The sequence below is a fragment of the Lissotriton vulgaris genome, chromosome 8 (genome assembly GCF_964263255.1).
Source record: "Lissotriton vulgaris chromosome 8, aLisVul1.2, whole genome shotgun sequence".
In the NCBI taxonomy this organism is placed as follows: domain Eukaryota; kingdom Metazoa; phylum Chordata; class Amphibia; order Caudata; family Salamandridae; genus Lissotriton; species Lissotriton vulgaris.
In genome coordinates, this window is record NC_141696.1 from 453,468,334 (window position 1) to 453,490,260 (window position 21,927).

Here is a 21,927-nt window from a genome sequence, read left to right on the forward strand (position 1 = left end):
AGATTTTCAGTGTGATGTTTTTACAATCTGCATACCACCAAGTTCCTCTTAATCCAGAGTCTAAATATCTCACTTCTTTTGTCACTCTCTGGGGGCATACAGGTTTGTGCACGTGTCATTTAGTTTAGCTTCGGCTGCTTCATGTTTCCAGAGAATAATGAAGACAGTTTTGGAAGGTAATCTCAGAGAATTATTATTATTCCAAAATGACATCTTGGTGCAAGAGAACGATCAGGACGAACATGATGCAACTCTTTAATTGGTTTTAGGTAAATTGCAGGATGAAGATCTTACCCTTAAAAAAGAAAAATGTTAATTTGGGGTGACAACAGCTGCATATTTGAGTCACACAATATTATGATATCCAGTGAAAGTGAGAGCCCCAAACTTGATTTAGAGAAGAGTATTGTGCAAGTACCTTCACCTGTCAACAAGAATGCTCCTTTTCAGGCTCAACAGTATTTTGCTCTGAAGTCATTGCTAATTTTGCTAGTCTGTCCTCACCTTTAAGGTCCTTACTTAAGAAAAATGCTCAGTTTTATTGGGCAAGTGATTGTGTATCAGCATTCTAGGATATCAAAAAGAGAATGTATGCTTTGCTTACTTTGGGTCATTTTGTTCCATACCAAAAAGGCTGTTTTATAAACTGACGCAAGTTTGAGTGGGTTAGGAACAGAACTGTCACCATTTGATAAAGGTGAATTGAGGGTGGTAGCCTTTGCTTTGCACTTTCTGAAAGGTGCAGAAGAATGTTACTCTGCCTTTGAGTGTGAAATACTTTGTGTCTATTGGGCAATATTGCATTTTACATTTTTTTTGGGGTCTACCTTTAATTGTAAGATCAGATCATCTCCCCCTGACTCAGATTTTCACATGGATAACTTATGATTTCATCACACCTAGATTGAGAAGATGAACAGAAGGTTTTAACAGAGTTCAACTTTTCTGTGGAAGATTTTTCAGGATCAAAAATGATGCAGCTGATTGTTTGTACAGATTGCCTATTGAGAGTGAGGTTGCCATGGAAGATATATATTTGGTGGGATGGATAAATGAAGGTGTAGTCCAAGATGTGGAATGGACTGATGCCATGGCAGCTGATGTAGTGTTGGAATTGTTTAAGGAGTATATTTTGAGGGGTTGGCCAGTATATAAAGATGTTTCCCAAGAGGCGGGGGTTTAGAATGTACATGATGGATTTTGAATTGTTGATAACGACATTTGTAGAATGGATGGAGTGGTGCTACCTACGAGGTTGAAAAAAAGTTTGTTAATTTGGCTCATGAGGAACATTTGGGCAGGAATTTAACTAAGTATATTAGTGTCCAAGAATGGATCATCAGGTAGAAGTGGTTGTTAATGAGTGTTTGTTGTCTGCACAGAATGAGAAATGTAAATCTTTAAAGACAGCTTCTCTTACACTGGTTGAAGTTCCCACACTGCTCTGGGTACAGTTGGGACATGATATTGTATGTTCATTTGAATTTTTGCCTCCCATTGAGCAGCACTTTCTACTGTTGATAGACTACATGTTAAAATGGGTAGTAACCCGATGAATGCCTAAAGTTGACATGAGCACTGCCGTTGAATTTGTATCTGGTCTATGAATGACCATTATGGGGAGCTTAACTTATGATTTATTAGCTCACTCCGAACAAGAACAACATGGCCGCAGCACACACAGAACAACTGGGGGACTGCACCCTCAATGCAAGCTTCCCTCTGGCACTGAACTGTTTCTGAGATGCAGCACAAGACCAAGCTTACAAAGACACAGAGTAAGCACAAAAAAGTACATACAGTACGGGCAGCAGCACATGTAGAACAGCTTTGGGATTGCATTAGCAATGCAAGCTTCACTCATGCATTGAAAAGGTATAGCACAGCAGACCAAGTGCAAGTTTCAATAGACACAGAGCAATTACATAAAGTAAATAGGGTAACTGCAGCAGCACAAGCAGAACAGCGGGGGAATTACAGCAGCAATACAAGCTTCATTCAAGCTGTGAAAAGGTACAGCGCAGCAGTCCAAGCTTCCATCTACAAAGCGCAAGCTCAGGAAGTGCATACAGTACTGGTGGCATCACTGTGCCAACCTTAAGCAGACACAAACATGCACTGCTATGAACTGAAATATATAAGTTCCGTTACTCACTATCCAGTGTACATGTTTTCTCCTGCAAAGTAATCTCCTATTAAATGATTTGAAGCAGTGCTGAGAATTGTATGCACTCTTCATTTCAAATTAGAGAAGCTCAGGTACTTAATACTAGACAATACCTTCCCATTTAAATCACTGCATACATGATACTAACAAGACAACAGCAGTGTAAGAGTGCTTTAGGGTGATGTGACAGAAGATGGAAACTGCACAGAAGAGGTTTTACTAATGGATTCATAAGAGTCCACATGTGAGAGGCAGAAAAGGTGCTCATAACAGTGTTTGGACAAAACATTGAAAAGTAACTATTGTGATGCAAAAATATAGTGTCAAAAATATCGGGATGTCGGTGCTGAGACCCTGCCTTGGTGCCATTGCACACCAAGGTAGCATTGAAATGGACAGTTCCGGCAGAGGCGACAAGAGCATTCAAGGTTGTGGTTCTGCACCACACAGAGCATGAGGGGGAACAAGGGAAACTGGAGACTGGAGTATGTATGTTCTTGAGTGTTCACTACATGTGCATTGTCCATTGGCTGTGTAAAATGAATAAAAAGATTAAAAAAAGAATATCAGAATGTCAAAAATATTGTCAATAGGAACATAGAAGGGAAAATATAATTTTAAATGTTGTTTGAATATTGTTTTAAAAAACTATTGATATAGGAAATATTTTTGTATGGCAAGTGTTATTTTGCATGTAATTTATTGTAACATGTTTAATTGTATATGTTTTAGAATTTTTATTTGCGTTTTTGTTTATATAATTTATTAATGATGAAATGACTGAAATTTGTCTTTCTAGTTGTATTAATGTATTCAAATAAAGGATTTATAAAAAATATTTAGCAGCGGGATATTGGGTTTTTAGGAGATAAAGGTTGAGAAATTCAAAAAGGGGAGATTTTAATGCATAATTCGTGTAAATTGTTTTAATGACATACAAATAATGTTTTAAAACGTCAACGTATTTTGTTTCATATTTTTCAAAAATAACAATTTATAATTAAATAAATATATTTATGACTTATAATACATTTTAAAAAGTTATTGTTAAAAAATATTTAAATTAAAACATTTGTATTAGAAATATATATAAATTCAATTTAATAAAGAAAATTAATTTCGATTTTTTAAATAAAACATTTACATTCTATAATTTTTGTGAAAAACATTCACAATTAATAAAAACAAATCTGTATGAAGAAAATGATGCCTTTGTAATAATTTTGTATTCAACATTTGGTTTTATATATTTTTATTTTATTATTTTGAATTTTAGATTATGATTTTATTTTTTATTTAATGGTTCAAACTTTGGAAACGGTAGTGAATATTTTAAATATTATTAATAGGGATAAAAATATTATTTTACATGTTAATGTTTATATATATATTTTCTACTGGCGGTCCCCAGTAGGTAGTTATAGTTAGGACCTAATTTCCATAGGAAAAGGGTTTTTTGTTGTCTCAATATCTTTGGTGCTGCTTGACGAATCTTTGTGAGATTCTCAAAACTAGTGGCCCGCTACTGTCAGCTCCTGTCTTGAAAGTTTCAGGGTGATTCGACAAGTTAGGGCTGAGAAAAAAGGGGGGTCCCAAAACGTGTTTTCCCCATGTAATATTCCATATGAAACTTTAGACACAGCTACAGCCGAACTGCTGAACGGAATTATACCATATTTAGCAAAAAGGTAGGTATTTTTTCAGAAAGAACTCTTTTTGTTAAATGGTGTAAAAGCGTTCTGTAGTTCCTGAGAAATTTGAAAAATATAATTTTTTTTTATATCTAGGGACAAGGTGGAGTCGTGACCCCTCCCGTGCACAAGCTTATCTGTGATTGGCTGCCAAAACTCCAAACCAGGAAGTGTTGGCAGCCAACAGTACAACATAGTTGAAAAACAGGAAAAGGGGGCAGGGTATAAACACCCTGATCCCTGAGGCCTGCTCAGGGGGTTCCACAAGCACTCCCAGGTCCTAAAAAAGCGTTAAAAAAAATATTCAGCGAATTTGGCACTGGTGTCTCGAATCCTGCCAAAATGTTTTACAAAAATGAAGTGCGGACTCCCGCTTGTTTAATTTGTGGGGGCCTCTAAGGGCCCTCCAAGCCCTGGTGACAGCCACCCCCTGGGGCTTTTCTCAAATATTCGGGGGGAACACAGTCTCCTGCAGACCCATGGACCACCACCCAGGTCTTCTTTTTTCAATAAAAATTCAACTGTATGGGATGCTTGAGCTCCCCCGACATGCCCTGGGGACCGCCAGCTCCCTGGGGGACTAATCCTGTAAATTAAGGGCTTGGCGTCCTTAACGGACCCCCGAGTCCCAGGGTCCACCACCTCCTGTGCAGGAGTTGGTTGGGGGGCTGTGATGCCTCCCTCCTGGAGCCCTCGATGGCCCTGTGGACCCCCACCCCCCCGGGCCGACGCCTGCAGTGTCAAGAGTACCCACCCCCGGGACACTGTTGTTTGTAATGACAAACTCTGGTTTGGATTTTCTCACTTCCAAAATCCAAAGCAGATTGATTTTCCACACGGGGATCTGCATGTCAGCAGCTACCATTGTGGAAAAGCAATGCCAGCTCCCACAGGAGCCGGGGAGCAGGCGGGACTGTGGGGGCATTGGAGATCCCCCACGGTCCCCAATGTAAAGGGCCGGCCCCAGGGGATGGGGTCCCCCGGGCAAGAAGTGGCTCCGGAGGGGGGCCACACAGACCCATCCCCCCAAAAATAAAAAATAAATAAAGGCCATCCCCGGGGGATCATGCCCCGGGGCCAATAGAGGCCTCAGGATGGGGCCACACAGCACCCCTCCTTAAAAAAATAAATATATGTGGGCATGTCCTGGGGATGGGGTCTCAGGACCGAAATTGGCCATGGGAGGGGGGCCCACGTGGCCCCTTCCCATTTAGATTTTTTTTATAAAAAAGGGGTCAGGTCCTGGGGAATGGGGTCCCTGGGGCCCAAATAAAGGAAAAAGAAGGGGTGGCCACACAGCCCCCTTCTAAAAAACCCTGTGGTTCATTTTAAGTTGGAGAATTAACTCTCCTTCAATACTGGGGGCCCCTGGGAGCCAACTAGCCCTTCAGGTACCTCCAGTATGTGCCACAGGGCTGCCTTGCAGAGTGGTGGTCTGAGGCCATGCCCCTTTTTACACCTCTCTGTAATGCAGCTATGAGGTGCTTAGTGGAGGTACCTGGTGGGCAAGTTGGACCCTCAGGATTCAAGGGGATTTAATCCCACAATTTACAAGGCACCAGGGGGCACATTTGAACAGTGGTGCAGGGAGGGGGCGTGGCCTGATTTGAGAAGTGTGCAAACATAACCCTGAAGCGCTTTTTAAGTTGGAGGATTAAGTCCCCTTCAATACTAAGGGTCCTTGGGTGCCAAATAGCCCACTAGGTACCTCCAGTAAGTGCCAGGGAGCTGTGTTGCAGAGTGCTGATCCAAGGCGACGCTCCCTTTTTCTACCACTCTGCAACACAGCTCTGTGGTGCTTACTAGAGGTAGCTGGTGGGCTAGTAGGCCTTCAGGATTCAAGGTGAATTAATCACCCAACTTAAAAACGTTCCACAGGGTGAGTTTGCACACTTGTCACATCGGGCCCGCCACCTACCTGCACCACAGTGCAAACACGCCCTGTGTTACGTTTTAAGCTGGGAGATTAATTCCCCTTCAATCCTGAGGGTCCCTGGGGGCCGACTACTCCACTAGGTACTTCTTGTAATTGCCACAGAGCTGTGTGTTGGAGAGGTGCTCCGAGTCCACACTGATTCTGAAAACGTGGCTTCTGGTGCACTGCTGGTGGGGAGATGAGTTTCTCTTGTGTCCTGAGGCCCTCAAGACACAAGTGGACTTCACCCTGTGAGCAGCAGAGCGCCAGAAGCCGCATTTGCAGTGTGGTGTAGAAATGGGCTTGTCCTCAAAACACCTCTCTGAAACTCAGGTCTGTGGCGCTTACTGGATGTACCTGGTGGGCTACTTGGCCACCAGGGACCCTCAGAATTCAAAGGGACTTAATAGGCATGTCATAGTTAGAAATTAGCAGTTCAAAAACCATTGAAATTCACTGAAAAAACATTGGTTTCAGGTACGTTATAGTTAGAATTTAGCATTTAAAAAACCTTAGAAATTCACTGAAAAACACATAGGTTTCAGGGACATTATAGTTAGCTGGACATTTCACTCTTACAGAACCACAGAAATTCCACTGTTATAGTTAGTTCAGCTAACTATAACTTGAGTAGACACAATGCACTGCTCATGATGTCACATATTACATCATTGGTGACACAGTCAGTGACATTGCTGGTGACATCACAGATTTTTTTTTGTAACATACTTTATTGAGGACCTTGACATCACATTCAATGCAAATATTAATACAGAAAGAAAGTCTTTTTGTTCTTGGGATAGGTGCGACAGGGGCTAGCAGGGTATCTCTAGGGGGTCTACAGTCCCCATAGTTTGTAATATGTGAGTCTGAGTTTGGGAGCCTCGAGCCTGTCGGTTGCAGAGCGGTACAGTAGGTTACAGAGGTATGGTACCTTGTAGGGGTAGTAAATCGAGTTTCGAATTCATGTAGAATAATGTCCCATTCCATTGAGATGGGTTGCTTTTGTAGTCCCTTCTCTTCTTCCCTCCGAAGGGCTATGCCCTCAGCTTTCCCTCACTTTATCATATTGTGTTGCCAGCTGGATAACGTCGGGCACCTGGGGGATTTAAACCTCATGGTAAAGGTTCTTATTGCCAAAATGAAGGCCAAATTTAAGACTAGTCCAGGGCGTCGTCTGAGACAGGAATGTGTGTGACTTCGTCTAGGGACTGACAAACTCCTCTCCAGTAGTCCTGGAGGTGGGGGCAGGACCACAGCATAGGAAGGAAGTCTGCCTCGTCCCCTTTACAATGGGGGCAGCATCGTTGAGCGTCTGGGAACATACAATCAATCCTCCATGGGGTGAGATACGACCTGTTAAGGGCCATCGTTTGTATGAATGTTAGTGTAGCATTACGGAACACTCTTTTAGGGTGTTCAAGCATGCATTTCCAGGCCTTATCTGTGATTTCTGTAGTAGAATCCTCGGACCATTGGGTTCTCAAAGATGTAAGTGTGATGCGGCGTGTGATCGTATACCAGTATATAGCAATTTGACCAGGTGTTTCCCATTCCCCATATAGTATAAGAGATGGACATAGTTATGGTGTGGAGGTTCACTACATTGTGGGGCCCATGTGTTCCTAATGTAATGGGAGACTGCAGCGTGTAATAGGTATAAACGTGTTGGCGCACCTATAGCCTGAAGAAAGGCATTGTGATCAAGCAAACTACCATCTCTGATGAATGCCCTGGCGTCCTCCACTCCTGCCTCAACCCAGTCATAGATACTGGCCTTTGTAAGCCTTCCTTGCAGTGTAGGAATACCTAGTAAGGGAATGTTCATCAAGTATGGAGTCGCTGAGGAGGTATACGACAATGCCTTCTTCTAGCACTGTAGTGCCGTCTTCAGTAGGGGAGAGCTATCCACAGGGATTTTGGCCTTAGGCAGGAGCAAGGAGTGCAGTGCGCCCCAATCTAGGTCCCTAGGTATATACCCAATTTCCTGTAAATTTCTCCCTGCAGTCCAGTAAGATAGCCATTGGAGCTGACTAGCGAAGTAATAGGCTCTGAAGTCGGGAACTCCCAGGCCTCCACCACGAGTCTCCAGTTGAAGTTTCCGTAGGCTCACTCTTCTACGGCCTGTTCCCCAGATAAGATCCAATAACATAGGAATCAGGGTATTGAAAATAGACTGTGGGACTACGACAGGTAAGTTCACAAAATAATACAAGAGGCGAGGAAGCACCACCATCTTCGAGATGGCGATACGCCCCATCACCGATAAAGGCAGAGAGGACCAAAAAGCCACATTGGCACGGAGGGCTGTTATGGCCCTCACTATGTCACCATCAAGTTGATCTACCTGCGTTCTATAAATTTGAATGCCTAAGTATTTACAGGTGGTGGGGGTCCTTGGCAAGGCGTGCAAGCCAACCATAGTTTGTCTGGGTATGGCATTTCCTGGAAGAAGTAGATTTTCTCAGGTTTATAGCCAAGCCAGAGATATGCTCAAAAGTGGCAAACATCTAGGGAAGGGGAGCATTATTAGCCTCAGATCACGTAAATATAAGAGGATGTTGTCTGTATAAATTGAAATTAGGTGGGCCCCGCCATCAATGGGTATTCCAAGATTGTCTGTTTACCGTCTGAGTGCTATCACAAGGGGCTCCAGTACAAGAACGAACAATAACGGAGACAGGGGAGATCCGTGTCTTGTACCCCTGTGAATTGTATACTGGTTTGAAATACAACAACCTGTACGGGCTCGAGCTGTGGGGGAAGTATGCTGTCATGCCCCGAGTTTCCCTACACACTGCCCCTTTAATTTAGACCGCTATTTAAGTCACCAAGACTCTTGGAGCGACGCTTTATGTTCTTGCGTCTAGCTCCGATGATTCTGGTGTTCCGTCCTGTTCCTGTTTGCCTGACTTCCTGTTTTTCAATTCTGCCCTTGTTACCTCTGTGGGATTGTTTCCGGCCCTCGCGCTTATGTGCGGGCTCGGGTTTTCCTTCTCCCCACAGAGTCTCCGAGGTTAGCGGACGTCTCTGTCCCTGACGTCCGCTGGTGTCTCGTTACTGTCGCCCGGTAACGTGTATGCTACCCATTTCCTGGAGTCTCGCCCGGCGGCCGGGTTCTTCCCCACCATCCGGCTGGGCTCAGCCTGTCCCTTTTTATTTGTGTTGCTCCGCCCGGCGGCCAGGCTTGGTCTCCGCCGTCCAGCTGGGCTCCTAATCAGTCCTCTTCCTTCACCTGCGTTGCTTCGCCCGGCGGCTGGGCTTGGTCTCCGCCACCCGGCTGGGCTCCTTACTCATTCTTCCCCCTTTACCTAAGTTGCTTCCCCTGGCAGCCGGGCTTGGTCTCCGCCGTCCGGCTGGGCACACTGGGGCCTCCTAGTTAGTTAGGTTCCCTCCTGCTCCGTTTATTTCTCCTTAAATCTTGTGCTCCGCCCGGCGACCGTGCTAGTTCTCCGTCATCCGGCTGGGCATCTATTTCCCTCCATATCCATTCTCCACTCTATGCTGAATTTCTTATTGAGCATATCGTTGTTTCTACTTATTCCTTGGCAAGCCTCACATGTGTTCTGGGATTCTTGCGTGGACCAGAGTGGGGTGCAGAATTCAACCTTCACGACTTAGAATCACGGTAACAGCGCTATGCGCTGCCTACATATATATTGGCTAATGTTATGATCCTAATAGAAACCTGAGTGTGTGTTTTGTTTCATAGATTTCCATGCAAGGATCATTTGGTGTTGGCATCAGCTCATTGTCATCAGAATAGTGGATGCTGTCCAGTAGTCTTCTACCACATACAGAGTGAGAGTTGAACAAGTCAGATATTTAACACTTATGTGTACAAGGTCAGAAGACAGTGCTTACTGTTATTTTCTTTGTAACAGCTCAAGACGAATTCCTACCATTATCCCTCATATCAGTTCTGCGACATAGACAAAACAAATGTGGTATGTAGTAGTCATATACATAATATAGCCAGGGGGTATTTGTGTTTTGTGTTTAACCTAGAGAGATTGTATATTTACCTTTCTTTACAGCCCACCTGTTGCCAAGTGTCCATTCTGCGTTGCCACGCATCCACTGTAAAGAACTCCATCAAGCTCTTATTTTTTTCCCCCAACCTTTCCTTGTTTTGTCTCCCTGTTTTCCCCTGGCGAGCTTTTCGTTACTCTAGTGTTTGATAGAGTCGGAAGGCCGTAGGGGAAGGCTGTGGAATATTCTTCGGATTACTGACGCTCCTGCCGAACCTGCTTGGAAATCATTACATATACAATAGGCATACCCATTTAAGGTATCTGGCCGGGAACCCAAATCGTTGAAGAGTCGCAAACATCAAGTCCCAGGAGAGAGAGTCAAAGGCCTGCCGAAGGTCTAATGCCGAGCATCTGGTGGACTGGTAAGCATGCGGGGTGGCCCACATTGCATAATGTAGCCACCTTGTGTTGAGAGATGTGCTATGGTTCAGTAGGAATCTGCATTGGTCACTATGTATGAGTGTATTAAGGTAGGCATGTATACGGTTTGCGAGGGCCTTGCTCAAAATGTTATATTCAGTCGCCCGCTGGGAGAGGGGCCTATATTTGGACATATCGAGGCCATGTCATCCCGGTTTGGGCAGCGAGGTGAGAAGAGCATGCATTGGGGAGTGCGGTAGATGGACAGCTTTCAGGGCAGTCCTACACTGTCTCCAGTGTGGGTACTAGAGCATCTGAGTACATATGATAGAATTCAATAGGTAGCCCGTCGAACCCAGATGCTTTATTATGATTCAGACCTTTAAATGCGGCTCAAATTTCTCGTTGGGTTATGGGGCCATCTATTTTCTTTTGTACTCCATCTGAGAGTACAGGAATGGTTAAATCCCGCAAGAACACCGCAATAGAAGAGTTATCATCAAGTGTGGGTATAGCATAGAGAGTGCTAAGATAATTGTAAAAGGCTATGTTTATTTCATGTTGAGGATAGGGCTATATTTCCATTTGGTGTGCGGATTTTGGTTATGATCGGTGGGTCAGGCCTATCTCGCAAAAGGCGGGCTAGCAGTGTACAACTCCTGTCTGCTTCTGAGTGTTTTTTCTGCATAAATGCCCTATGAGCAATAATCCATAGGGTGTCCAGTGTCTCAGCGTGGTCAATAAAGGCATTCTGTAGTGCCTCGCTTTTGTCCGGGTCTGTCACTGCCTCTTGTTCTAATGTGGTCAGTTGTTGTTTGATTTGGAGTAAGTGCTGGTACGTCTCCTGCCAGGCTTCCACTAGCTATCCTATCGATGCCCCCGCACCACTACCTTTAGTGTGCCCTTTCGATTAAATTAGATGAGGCTGTGTTCCAATTTTCAGCTAGATAATTAGTAATGGTGGTGGAGAGTGCTGTTTGAAATAAAGCATCCTCTAGTAATTGTGTGTGTAATTTCCAGGTGGGTCCTGGGGTTGGCACATTACCCCAGTTAAGTGTGAGCTCTAGGGGGTTGTGGTTGAGAAGGTTTTTGCTAGATATGTGGACTGGCAGACCTGAGTGAGGATGGAATTGGAGCAGAGGAATCTATTGATTCTGGTATGGAGAATATGTGCAGGGAAATAAAGTTAATATTCTTTATGAGTAGGGTGTAGACATCTTCATGCATCTGAAAGTACCCAACCATCTCCCCAGTTTGTAAACAGTTCAGCTAGCTTACAGGCATTCGTACCTTGAAGGGGAGGGTATGATCTATCCATGTTAGCGTCTAAAACAGCGTTCCAATCACCTCCCAACACCCAGGGTACACCATCCCAGTCAGCCAGTCATACACCCAAGTGGTGGAAGAATCAGTCCTGATCAAAGTTAGGGGCATAAATACTGCCTAGGATCACCAGGGAGCCATCTAGCATGCCCTTCAACAGAATGTATCTCCCTTGGTCATCGACTCGGTGTTCAATAAATGGGACCCCGTGGCATAACCAGATGGTTGTTCCCCTAGCAAATGCCTTGTAGTTAGTGGAGTAGATCTGTCCCTGACAATTCTTTCATGTTTTTTGTGTTTCTGACTCAGTTAAATGGGATTCTTGTAGAAATACTTAATGGGCGTTGTACGTGAGGAGATAGGCGTGTATACGGTGCCTCTTTTGAATCGCCCCATCCCGCGTACATTCCATGTTATTAGGTTGTAAGACCCTAAAATGGTAACGGTTCTAGGCATGTAACTGTATACGGAGTGGAGCTCTAAGTTATATGGACCCAATAGATCTAAATCGACCAGGAGTTCCTTTTCCCACGAACACCAACAAAACATGGCTCAGCACCCAAACTATGCTGGGCCCAACAACAACTTACAACAATCACATAACAGATAACCGTGCGTACCCTCATAGGGGGGTCGCTGCCATCAACCATGGTCATGTTTATAGTAAGGCCAGATTCCTGGTGGCTCTATGGAACCCAGCTGGGGAGTTATAAGTAAACATGTCAGAGACAGTATTTTTGCTTAAGTAATCTTATGTAGGATACAGCCGGCGTCCCAGCAAAACAGTGATAAATTTGCATAGGTACAGGGGCAGTTTAATAGTACATTCTTCGCAGACAATCCAAACTCCACACATAATCATACAGATTAAAACATAGAAACTGTATTTATATTCAAAATGTGAAAAAGGATATAATGGACGCTGTAAGTTGGAGTCCGCATCTTCTGCACAAGAGTTCAGAGTGCAGCAATTCTGGTTTTGTTCCATGCTCGTTGAGCGTCTATTGGCTCACCCTCGCACCGGCTGTTGAGAATCTTTTCTTTTCTGCGACCCGACCTTGCCTGAATAGCCCATCGCTGCATACGGTCTCTCCCTGCCGCCGCTGCAGTTCTAAATCTTGCGTGGCCGCAGTGGGGGGGGGCCGAGGGGCACTAGGACTACACCGACCAGGTGCCCTTGCGGCCAGAGAGCCGCTTCCGGCGGAGTACGTGCCAGGAGGTGCTTAAAATACAGCATCATCCTTGGTGGAGCGGGGACTCTGTTGGCTCACACGCTCACCGGCTGCTGGGGATCCTTTCTTTTCTGCGACCCGACCTTGCCTGCGTAGCCCATCGCCGCATCCGGTCTCTCCCTGCCACCGCTGCAGTTCTAAATCTTGCACGGCAGCAGTGGGGGGGGGGGACCGAGGGACACTAGGACTACACTGACCAGGTGCCCTTGCGGCCAGAGAGCCGCTTCCAGCGGAGTACGCTCCAGGATGTGCTTCAAATACAGCATCACCCTTCGCGTCGCTGGATGCGCGCGGGCGCCGCCGGGCTAAGCCTGGGCAAAGGGCGGGCCCTCTGTAGCCCTCGGAGGCCAGAGGAGGCTAGGATGGGCCACTCCCCTAAACATCCTTGTGAGACGGGTAAGAGGCGATAAAGCGACAGGTGAGATCGTGAACAGTGACTACTGGGCCCCTATGGTTTAAAAAGAGATGGCCCTCAAATCAAAGAAGGGGAGAAAGACTGAACCGACGATATTAGGTGGCAGCATAATTGGGACCCTAGAAAGTTTCTTTACAAGGACTGCTGCGGTGGTGCGGAGGGAAATAGAACTAACGGAGAAACGGCTATCCCTGGAACTCGGAGCGACAAAGAGGTCGTCGCTAGGTGCTATAAGAGAAGCGTGTACACCAGAGCATGCTGATGGTCTAAGACTTACTCCCGTTAATTTGACGTCCTCAGGAAATGATTTCAACGAGTCTATATCTACTATTGACGATAACTTGTTGATCTGTAATAGTATCTCCTCTAAGGAATTCCATCCTATTGTATTACAAAGTAAAACCATGCCAAAGGATAGCAGACCTGTTTGCTCTAAGCAAGCAGGAAAAAGAAAAGGGGAGGGAAACGTCAAGTAGGTAGGAAACCAAAAATCTTGAAAACTACTAATAAATTGGTGAAACAGCGCTTCAGTAAAGTAACACCATCTAGCCCTCTCAGGCAAAACCCGCCCACTGAACTGTCTACACCCTCCCCAGCGATTGAATATCAACCTCTAGTCACAGTAGACAGAGATGGGGTTTGTACCATAGCACATATGGAGCACCTATTAAGATCATTCATACTCCCACTCATTGAGAGGTTAAATGCCCTAACTGATAAGATGGATAATCTCTATAAGGTAGTTGCAAACAATAGAAATGGGCCAGGGAATCCTGTAGCCATTAAGCAAAGCAGGGGACCTGCTAATGAGCAATGTAAGCAGGGCAAATCTACATTCCCAACTCCATGTCTGAATCCAGCCAGTGTAGCGGAGGGGACACAACTGATCGCAATAAAGAGTGATTCAGGGAACAACACAGGGAAAGAAATAGGTAGTGAAAAGAATACTAAAGTTAAAGAGCAGGGGAATCCCGGGGTAAACTAATGTTTTGTACAGGATGAGGGTGCAAGATATGTACCTGAAACATCAACCACCCCGGCCAAGCTTCGGACCCTCGACCTACCACCACAATCTGCACCACTTGTCTTAGTATTAGGGAATGTACCTCCTCTTAAGGAAGGAGTAAGAGAGAATTACAACCAGCTGAGAAACAAGGTTAGGCACTGGCTGCCTAGCAATACAACAGAGGGCAGGAAGGTAGGGCCAAACATCATAATGTTTAGACGGGTGTTTTGGGTTGGCAGATCTAGGAAATCAAAAAAGGGTGACTGTGTGGTGATTAATTTTAATAGCCAAGTACCAGTTGAGAGGATTATGAGTGAATTGGGGTGTCGGGGGAGCAGTGGTCAAGGTATTGAGATCTTACCATTAGGCCTCTTCTAAAGACCCATTAATCAAGCCAGACCTGTTATCGGGAATAAATTGCAAGAAGTCAGGAGAGCCCCCCATGGTCAGGAAGGATACTAGATTGGGACACTAGGAGGACAGAGATGGGGTATACAGGGGCTTAATGGGTACTCAGGGCCTAACAGATTTATAGCGCTGTCAGGTCTAAATGACTGCGGCTGACGGTGTGAAAGGAACAAGGGCTATATTAATCATAACGGTAGCATCCAAAAGCAGAGTGAGGGTAAGGTAGTAATATCCTTGGAAGGGGATGAAACAGGAGGTGTACCAATAGAACCCCATAATGCCCTAGATCCTGCATTAAGAATTATATCATACACAGAGGCTTATAATAATACAGTTAGTGGAATCCCTGGTACTGTAAGAACAGATCCAACTAATCTGAATAGTATCCCCAAAGCAAGTGAGGATAAGTTTATTATGAAACCAGTATGTGTAGTGGCGACCGCGGCAAAGGTAGCTGAGCCACTGTCAAACGGAAATTGTAACCCCAATCTACAAAGTCAGGGACATCACGAGTCAGGGTAAGGGTTGTTTTCTGGAACATCTGTGGTTTGGAGAATAAGGTTTCTAATACAGCATGGAGGAACTTTATAAATGGCTTCGATATCCTTTGTATCCAGGACACATGGCTTATGGAAGAAAAACATCTGGATGGTTATAATACCTTTCACATCCCGGCGGTATACTCCGCACATGGTAGACATAAAGGGGGAATTTGTGTCTATATTTCTAGTTTATTGAGAGTGCGGGGGATAAAAATGCTGAAGTGCTCCCCATACTATCAAATAGTGTCCATCCACCTCATATTGGGGTTAGGTTTGCTGGTGGTGAACTTTTATAATAATACAAAAGGAATGTTTGAGGAGGTATTGAATAATCTGATGGAAGACCTGAATCACTTGTATCTTGCTAATGATAGAGATATAATTGTTCTGTGGGGAGGGGATTTTAACATCAGTATTTGTAAATCACATGTATATATATATCTAGAGAAACTGAGTGGGAAGGAAGTAATAGTGTGAATCATTTTATACACTCAGGGAAAGGGGAAAATTTAAATGATATTATGGCCACTCTCGACTAAACACCGTAACTGGGTGGAGAAGTTTGAGATCCACTCAAATGGCCTGAGTGACCACATGCCTATTAGTCTCTATGTATCCCTACCTGTCTCCAATAAATCCTCTACCATTGAGGCTCTGGCATGGGTGTAGGATATAACATTGGCCTGACAAAATGGTTTTAGCCTAAAATGGAGCGCGTTAGATCCTGTGGAAACAAACAAGGGGATTATTACCAAAGCTTTGTCACACATTCAGGTCTGTTTAGATGAAAAGGCCCCACATAAAGACATACTGGATGCTTTTTGAAGTATCACTGTGGTCATACAGGATACTCTCAATAAAACTTGTAAAAAGCGCGTTAAGTCCACAGGGTGGTTTGATACCCAATGCACAAAGGCATATGCCAAACCAAAAGCCGCACTAAGTGATAAATCTAGAGATCATGATTTAATAATAAATTGTAGAAGGGCATATAATCAAGCCAGATCACAACAGATAAGGGAACTCAAAGAGCAAGCATGGCAAAATCAGCTCTTATCCTCTGAAAACAGAAACCCTAAGCTGTTTTGGCAAGCAGTTAAAGCACCTTATTTCACAAAGGAGGATATGGCAACAATAGAGGTTGCCATTGATGAAGAGACATGGATCAACTTCTTCTCAAATGCTTATAAAAGGGAGGGCGAAAGCCCGTGCCCTATTATTGAAATGGATCTACAAAATTCGGACCATCTACCGATAGGCCTAGAACTTCGTCTTGATGAAGTCGTGATGGCAATTAGCAGTAGTAAAGGAAATAAATCTTCGGGTCCTGACGGAATATCAAATGACGTCTTTAAGCTGACCCCGGATTTGTGGGCCCCAATATGCACACGTGTCCTGCAGTCATGTTGTGCAATAGGATTCATTAAAACCTGGTCCGAATCAGTGATAATACCGATACACAAAAAGGGGGATAGAGAGAGCCCTGCCATTTATAGGCCTATTTCCCTATTGGACTCCCTTATGAAGCGAGCAGGTAGGGTGGTCCTAAATAAACTCCATATATGGACAAATGACCATAACATCCTGAGTCCCGTTCAATATGGTTTCGGAGAAGGGATGGGTACAGTGGAACAGGTCCTCAACTTTGTAATCATCCAAGGGAAATACACACGGGCGAAGAAAGAACACTTATATGCCATCTTCATTGATCTCACAGCCGCTTTCGACTGTGTGGATCATGCGAACTTATGGCAAACCCTTGAAGAAATAGGAGTAGACCCAGCCATAGTATTATTCTTTCGTCAGCTGTATTCTGGGGCGACAGCAAGGGTGAGATACTGGACTAAGGGAGAATGCACTAGGCCCTTCCGCATAGAGAAAGGGGATGAGACAGGGCTGTGTGCTGGCCCCATTCCTATTCTCCATCCACACAAACGCATTGGAGGAGGAATTGGAGGCCAGCACCATTGACTCCCCAATATTTGGTAAGAGACAGGCTGTCTCACTCCTCTATGTGGACGACGCAGTGCTTATGGCCCGAACAAAGATAGGTGCCAAAAAGGCATTAGCAAAATATAATCATGTTATGGGATCAAGAGGGCTAAAAATTAATGCCAAACAATCTTTCATGATGGTATGCGGTAAGGGGCGGCCGAACACAAGGAAATTAAGGTGCATGGACTCACAATTGGATGTACAAAAACCTTCCCTTACCTTGGGGTATTGCTTGATGGTTCAGGCCTGTGGGGGGCAGCCATAAAGACCAGGACCCTGCTATTTAAATGCTCTATAGAGGCTCTTATGAATTTTTCTAAACAATTGGCCAAAAGACCACCGGAAATCCTCCTAAAAATGTATATGACAAAATGTAGGAGTATCATCCTATATGGGGCTGGTATTTGGGGGATCCAAAATGCACCGACTATTCAAATAGTCGAAAATTGTTTTTTAAGATATTTATTAGCGCTGCCGCAGGGTGCGGCAACATTCAGCTGCCATGCGGAGTTAGGTCTGGAATACATTTCCGATCTCAGAAAACTTCAGCCAATTTTACTCTGGCATAGGGTATGGACGGGGAAAGCTTTGGGACTTAACTGGGACATTATAAAGGATGCGATGGCCCTTGATAATGCAAAATGTATTCCGTGGTGAATGTATGTCAGGAATACCCTCTCAGATTTGCAAAGACCAGAGCTATATAGTAACCTAGAAATTAATAGCGGGATATCAAGGAAAGATTTGAAAAGACTATGTATGAGTCACTTTGAAATATTAAGAAGTTCAGGTGAACTCTTGAAAAGTACAGTCATCCAACACCATATGACCTTGACATGCCAGCTGATTCAACCCTATTTATCTATCGGCAATGTGGGCTTTGATCGTTTTATATTAACCCCGTTTAGATTCGACTCATTCTTTCGCCTGGTAACCTTTCCTTTAAGAAATGATTGGTCACGGAACCTGGTACCTTGTACTTGTGACAATTTGTCTACACAATCCACTTTCCATCTGATTTTATTTTGTAAACATTACGATATTGAACATAGAAGATGGTTCCGACAATATTTGAGACAGGGTTATTGGCGACAATGTTGATCGGTGTATTTAAGCCTGCAGCTATTAGGGAGTGAGAAATGTATCATGGTTATGATTGGCTTTTTAAAAATTATTTTGACGAAACGGAAATTAATGATGTTAATTGATTGATGATCTAATCAATTTAATTAATGTATATAATATGAATTGCTTAATATCGATACCGTACCAATTTAATGCCTTTTTAAAAGTTGTTTTTAATGGAGGGTGAATAAGTATTTTATGAAATGTGATTTTATACTGTGAAGCTTTTATGATTTTATATGTTGTTAAAATCGAATAAACCATTTCTGACTGACTGACTGCGTCTATATTGTTCTTCAATTGTCGATTATGTCATCCATTGCTCAGGGTATAACCATGGGGAACAGAGTAATACTATGCTCAGAGTCTGAATTCAGGGTCCGTGGGGATCTTGGTGGAGTCTTATCAAAATGTCCTGGCAACAGCGAGGGCCCCCTCCTGGTCAAGACGCTGTTGTTTGCGTGATGGTCCAGCGCCGCCTTTGCCCTGAGTGGACTTCTCTGTCCGAGGATAACTTAGTTTCTGTAGTTTGCCGGAGCCCTGTGAGGAGAAGTCTGAGTGGCTGAACTGGCTTGAACCAAGGCACATAACTTTGAGCCACTCCTTGGAGTCCACCGGGCTCTCAAAGAAGTAAGTTTTTTTGTCATAGATGACTTTCAGTCTGGCAGGGAACAAAAGGGCATATTTGAGTTGTGCTTTCTGGAGTTTCTTCTTCACGGCTTGATAGGACGATCTCTGTCTTTGGACCATGACGGTGTAGTCGGGGTATAGAGAAATGCGATGGTTTTTGTACTGGATAACCGTTTTTTATCTTGCTTTTTGTAGCAATACATAATGGTCCCTATAATTCAAGTTTTTTACTATTAGTATGCGAGGTGGTGCGCCTGGCTTTAAGTGCCCCGGTTGCTATTCTGTGGGCCGTTCGACACAGAATTAAGGCAAGAGTCCCTCTTGTGCTGTATGGTCCCTGAACAAGGCTTCCATAAATTCTACCACCTCAGTGCCCTCACTGCGTTCTGGCTGGCCAATGAAGGGGAATGTGTTGCATCTATTCCTGCAATCTGCATCTTCCACCCGATCTATAAGGCCCGTCACCTGCTGATGTAGCTGTTGTAAAGTTATGGAATTCGCCATGTCTCAGGATCCATGTCTTGGAAAGACTGTCCATGTTCCTTGACGGAGTCAGACAGTTTCCGTTGGTCCGCCCTGAGTAATGTAAGGCCTGTGCTAATTGTGCCGATCTGTAATTCCAGTGCTGCCCTGGAATCGCTGATTTCTCTGAGTATTAAATCCAACTAGGCAGGTGTACTCTCGGTAAGCTCTGTGGATGCAGCCCCTGGCGAAGAAAGCCGATTGGAAAGCTCCGGCATGGTTGAGAGTGCACCTGCCCCTTGGTGGCCAGCAAGCACTTTTGCTCTGACTCTGTCCCATGTTGCGAGTTGGCTGAGGTGGGGTGTATATTCTCCTGTCGCTCAGGGTAGGTGAATGGAATGATGGGGGAAGCCCACTCTGCCCCACATGAGCTTGGCCCCGTAGCACGCCCCTGTTAGTAGAATATCTGTGTGTGTTTGGACCCTATGTAACGGGTACCTGCGGCAGCATGCCCAGTCCCCACCCCGGTAGGTCTTGACAGTGCGCCATGGTCTGGCCTAGACGGTCGGAAAGGGGGCCAGGTGGCAGAGGAGGTCCCGCTGTTAAACCAGCAGAAGCGCCCCCACTGCTGAGCGGCTGGTTGGAGGTGTCACATAGGGGACCTCACTATATAAGACAAAGCAAAGCAGGCCAGCGCAGTCCTCAGAGCCAGATATAGTCTATCGGTAGCAAAGGAAATAAAGCTTGCATGTAGTGCTGACTGGTAAGCATGGGCGAATTTTGCGAATTCGCGGTTCGCGAATTTGCGTATTTGCGAATTCGCAATCCGCAAAATCCGCGAACTCTCGCGAATTTGCGGATTTTTTATGTTTTTTGTGTTCGCAAGGGTTTCTGCCAGTTCGCAAGGGTTTTGTACCAGTTCGCAATTGCAAACTTACTTGTCGGCTCGCAACGGCCGCGACTATGTTGTTTCTACGTCTGGTTCATCATCACAGGTTCACAGCACCCTCTGTTTCACCACTGCCACCCTCTGGTTCACCCATGCCACCCTCTGGTACATAACTGCCACCCTCTGGTTCATCACTGTAGATTATGGGGGTGAAAAGCAGGCACACCTGCTCTGCTTCAACTGACATAAATTAATTTGGGGTTGATTAATGTGTCACTGAATTTAAACTTCCAGTCTGGCATCTGCTTCTTTATCTGTAATGTACATTCTGTTGCAGTGCAATTTTTTTTCACAGGACCTTTGTGGCCTACTTGTAGCTATTCTATGAGCCTACTGTGAGGGTCAGAGCAGGGTCATAGAATAGTTGCAAGTAGGCAACTGAACTCTGGAGGGGCCCCTCAGGAAGCACTACAGGGAATGGTTACTAATGATGAGTTTGAACTTTTGCACCTGCTGAGTGCTTTCAGTTTTGCAAAACTCATTTTTCAAAAATTTCGCGGGATTCCCAGTGCGCGAAATCGTGCGAGATCGAATTCGGAAGCCGCAAATTCGTGCGAATATGCAATTTGTTTTTTTGCGGCGTGTTAGTTCGCAAGGTTTTGTGCGTTTTAGCGAGCCGCTTGTAGTGCAACGGCGCAAAGTTACCCTCACGGTCGTTCACGGGCGCGGCCATCTTGTTTGCATGATGTATTTCCGTTTCCGGGCGCGATGTGTAATCTCACAAAGTGTGCGGCTCAGTAGTACAAGTTCACGTGTGATCGCGAGGAAAATCTCGTGCAAACTTACCCATGCGGTCGTGAACGGGCGTGGCCATCTTGTTTCTCATTCATTGCTATGGTTCTGGGCATGCTTTCTGTATCCTCTCTGAATCTCTGCCATCCTTTGCTTGTTTGAAGTTTTTTTTTAATCTATTTTACTTATTATCTATCCCTCTATTTTGCTAGCTCTATATTTTTGTGTTTCTGCTACTTTTGGTTAATTTTAATCTACTTTTTTAAAATCTTCTCTTTTCTTCTTCCCTATTCTATTTCATCTTTATTATTTACCTTCCTTTCTGCCCAGACCATGGTAAAGGGAGCCCGGAAGCATATGCGGCTCCCGTGCAGGCGTTTGAGGGGGAATCAGGTCACAGCCCGGGAGATCTTCAGCGCGGAGGAGGTGGCCGCACTAGTTTTTTATGTTCAGCGCCGCCTCCCCAGGACCATCCTGGCAGGCGGCAAGATCGCCAGCGGGTATGGGATCCGGGAGCGCCGGAAGCGGTGGGAGAAGGTGTGCCGGGCCATGTACCAACACTCTCGGGTCCGGCGCACCTACAACCAGGCCACCCACCGTTGGACGGATGTCCTGGACCGGGAACGTGACTTGATCGACCTGCTCAGCCTTGAGATCCCCGGGCTTGGTGAGTAGTAGTAGCTATTTCTTCACTACTCTGTTTTCTCCTGCTCTGTGTGTTATTATATTGCAAATTTATGCTTTTTACTAAGAGCAATAATGCTGCTGATTACATTGTAGGTAAATTATATTTCAAAATTTTCTGTGCATTTCAGGTGCACTGCTCTCCTTCTCAGTAGCGTTGCTACTATGCTTATTTGTTTTCGATTTTGTGTTCATTTTATTTGCCTGAGAAATTATGTATGAGTGTAGTTTAAAGAACTGCGTAATGCTAGTCACTA